The following is a 4,374-nucleotide window of genomic DNA, read 5'->3' as shown; positions in this document are numbered from 1 at the left end:
TTTTAAATATCAGAGTGTATTTGGCAAAGTAGTTTGAGAGGATAAAAGTGCGTTGAAGTTCTTTGAACGCTATTTTTTTATATTTGGCAATCTTTTTCTTCTAAACGCAGAGTTGATTTTACAGCTTAAAAACGCGTTTACTGAAAGCAAAAAAATTGTTGCTTTTACGTTCACTTCAACGTGAGTTCACTTTGATGATCATTATTAGTTTTTTCCAAAAGAATTTTTATATTTGTTTCAAGTCATTTCAAATATTTTTAATTTTTTTTCAATTTTTAGTATTTTTTTATATTTTGATTTTTTATTAAATTTATTATTATAATTCTATTATAATATGAATTATTGATCTTCTTAAAAATAATAAAGTAAATAAAAAACTAACCATACTGTTACGATGGATAACCGGAGATTGATGGGATGGACTCGTTAGGCTGGCCCGATCGTTTGAAGAGGGAAGCCTTCACAGGGAATCGCGCTTCTGGGACTCCGTCCGACTTGTGAGTATGAGTGAATGGGGGGAGGTACCTGCAAAGACACTCCGATGCCTAAGTCAGCAAGGGTGTAAGCAGGTTTAGAGAGTATTGAGACTTAGAGATACCTGAGAGATGTCAGTGTATTTATAGTGGTGAACTAATAACCACCGTTGAGGTAGCTCCACCTTTTAAGGTGGGTAACCGTCCCTTTATCTTAGGGAAGTTGAAATATGGCTCCTAAAAGTGGGTTGAGAGATTTTAGAAGTAGTTATTTTAGTGTTATCTGCCAGCTAATTCTCGTTCCCGACTTCTTTAGAGTAGGTCGTGGTGGGAACCGACTTCGAGGGGAAAGTTGATATGAAATAAGGACCAATTCCTTGGATTGGGCCTTTCTTTTTAGACCTGGGCCTTAGCGTTGGGTCAGGGTATGAACAGTGCCCCTACTAGAGCCCAATTTCTTTTAAGAATTGGGGTCGAGTATTTTAACTCGGAATCGACGTGTTTTGAAAATTCTCAACAGTCGCGTCTAATCAAACGTCGCGTCCGTTAGGAATTTGCGTATTTATACGCGGGGATCAGTTACATTGGGAACGGCGCCTCTCTTTAAATGACGGCCTCCGTTTTTACTATTATGCTCCTAACATTTTTATAAATACTTTCCCTCTCTTTCCTTGCTTCGTTTCTGATAATTTTCACACTTTCTCTCCTCTGTTCGAAAGAAGCTTTGTTCGAAGGGACTTCCTCTTTCTCTGCTCCTTCCCTTTTTCAAGCAAAGGTTAGTTTTTCTCTACTCTCTTTTTATGAAGTGCTTTTATTTGCATGTTCTTATTTTAGAGAGGAGGATTGGCTCGTAGGCTCTTAGTGACTCTGGTATGATTCCAGGCCCCTTAGAGACCCTGTTTTTTATCCTTTTTTCTTTTTCCTTTGTAGGTTTTGCTATACCTTTTTAGGAAAGAATGTCTTCTATAGAAACCCTTGCTCAATGAGTGGATGTCACTGTTCTGGGAGAGAAACCCTTTGTAGATACTGACTTCATCACCAACCTCCGCACTCATCATAGAATTTGTACTTCTGATGAGGATGAGCCGAAGTATGAGTTGATTGTCCCGGGTCCAGAAGACTGGGTTTGCTTTGCGAGCGCTGCTGAGGCAGCCCCTCATTTTTTCTATATGTATGAGAGCATGATTACCCGTTTGGGTGTTTTTCTTCCTTTTTTTGATTTTGAAATAGCCGTTTTACGTCACTGCCGTGTTGCTCCTACCCAACTTCACCCTAATTCTTGGGATTTTCTGAAAATTTACCAATTTATTAGCCATGCTTTGGATTTTCTGACTTCTCTGAGAATTTTCTTTTTCCTCTTTCACATGACTAAGCCCTTCAGTGGGCAAAATAACAAACAACAGTGGGTGTCTTTCAGGGCTATACAAGGTCGGAGAGTCTTCACCCTTTTCGATGAATCCTTCTATGACTTCAAAAATTACTTTTTCAAAGTTCAAGCTGTAGAGGGTCACCACTCCTTTTTCCTGGATCAGAATTCTTCCCCTCGCTTTTCTTTGTACTGGCTAGAGGCCTCCCATTGTGAAAAATATGGCTTGGATGAGTTAGATGAAGTGGAGGCGGCCATTGTGGGGTTCCTCCGAGAAGTATGGGGGAGAGCCCCCTACTTGGATACAAAAAAGTTTCTCCAGGGGTCTCCGACTTTTGTCCAGGCACAACTAGGTAGATTTTTGTTTGTTTATCATATTTTCCGACTTGTTTTCTCCGACTTGTTTTACTAATTTTGGCTACCTAATTGTTTTTTATAGAGATGGCGAAGAAGAATTCTCGAGAGTCTTACCAGAGAGTTCAGGAGGCCAAGGTGAGGTCCCGTGCCAGGGTCGGCGGCGCCAGGGCAGCTGGTTCTTCCCTTCCTTCCCCCCTCTTCTCGCAGTTTGGGGACCCCCACCCAACCTATTGTCATTTCTTCCTCAGCCTCTTCTCTGCCGTCCCCCCTCCCCGATCTTCCCCTGAGCCTGAAAAGAAGAAGCGCAAGACTTTAGAGTCTAGCTCTTCTTTTGAAGGCGAGGCCAAGGTGGATGCGCCTCAGTTTGTTCGGAAGCATATCTATCCTCATACTCGTATAGGTATGGATGATGCTTCTGTTCGAAACCACCTTACCATTCTGGCTTAGGAGAGTATCAGGGCGGCAGGGGTGTGCACAAAGTTTCTTGATATCTTTGAGAAGACTTCCCTTAGCTCTTTGGGTTCATCCTCGAGGGTTGAGGAGTTGGAGGGGAGGCTTCGCTTATATCAAGGGCAGGAGAAGGTGCTGAGGGAGGAGGTCGCCAAATTGAAGGAGGAGAGGAATGGCCTCCAGGAGAGGGAGAGGAAGTTGCAGGCCCAGTGTTCCATGGCGAAGGGCCTGAGGGAGAAGGCGCAGGAGAGCTATTCGAGTTTGTTCAAGGACCTTGTGGAGGTGAAGAAGGACTTGATGAGAGCTCGGGAGGCCTATACGGAGTTGGAGGACTCTATTGTTGACGGGGCTGAAGAGGCGTGGCGGATCTTTAAGGAACAGGTCGGAGTTCTTGCTCCCGACCTGGATCTCTCTCCTTTGGATTTGGACAAGATTGTGGTTGACGGGGCTATCGATTCTCCTCACTCTCCCCAATATGTCACTGAGTCTGATCTAAAGACTCGGGGGCAGAGGATAATAGAGTCCCTTCCCCGACCAAAAGATGCCCCGAGTTCTTCGAAGGCTCCTGGAACTTCCACTCCGTCTTCTATGGATATTTCTCTCCCTGGTCTTGATGGTGCTCCGACTACTCTTCCTAACTCTGGTGGTGCTCTGACTACTCCTTCTGGCTCTGGTGGTGACGTCCTTCCTAACTGAAAAAGTGATTGTGACTATATGGGGGCCCGGCCTATGGGTCCCTCCTTTTTTAAACTATTTATTTTTAAACTGTGGTGGTAGTTTACTAACACTTTCTTGGCCTTTTATGGCCGTTAACAAAAAATACCCTTTTTTGGATAAGGGTTTTAAGTTACCTTTCTTTGCTTGTTGTGCACATGCTTGTCTGTTTAGGTTTTGAAAAAGAACCTTTTTGATCTTTCCTTTTGAAAAAACCTTTTCCTTGGCTGGCTGTCCTTTTTTCTAAGTTTTTCTTGAAATTTCTTAAGGACTAGGGATAGCCTTTGCCTTGGTGCTAATAGGTTTTCCGATCTCTTTTTGGTATTCCTTATACTCAATTTTTTGATTTATTGAGTTCTTATGACTTAGGTTATTTTTGCGATGCATTTCTTTGTTTCTCGGTTTTTCCGACTTGTAAGTCAGATAATTTTCGAGTTTACCACGATCGACTTTTATAACCTCTTTACACCGACTTATACCTCGTCGTTTTATCCTGACGACCATCTAGGTCGGTTCATGGGATTTTCACGCTTTGTCGAGCTTAAGTCGGTGCGTTTCGTAGAAAGAAAGAAAGCGAGAAGGAATTTATAAGAGATATTGTAAAAGATCTTTATTTATTTGTGAAGGTACTTTACTGCTACTAAGGGTTTTTGACTGTCTATTGTCCCTTAGTCTCTACTGTGATGCCTTGTTAAAAACCCTCCTTCAGAAAAAACCCTTTTATTTTGGGAAAAAATCATGAAGTTGGAAAAAGAGTACATCAGGGAGTAGAGTTCGCTTTTAACTATAGTACCTTTTCAAATTACAAGCATGTCACGACCTTGGTAACTCGGTGTCGTTTAAGTCGGTCACCTTATAATAACCTTTTCCTAAGACCTCACTAATTTTGTATGGTCCCTTCCAATTAGCAGCGAGCTTCCCTTCCCCAGATTTGTTGACTCCAATGTCGTTCCTGATTAAGACCAAGTCGTCTGGGGTGAAACTCCTTCGAATGACTTTTTTGTTGTATCTGGT

This window comes from Arachis ipaensis, chromosome B08, assembly GCF_000816755.2.
Source record: "Arachis ipaensis cultivar K30076 chromosome B08, Araip1.1, whole genome shotgun sequence".
Lineage (NCBI taxonomy): Eukaryota > Viridiplantae > Streptophyta > Magnoliopsida > Fabales > Fabaceae > Arachis > Arachis ipaensis.
Note: the sequence above shows the minus strand (reverse complement) of the source record.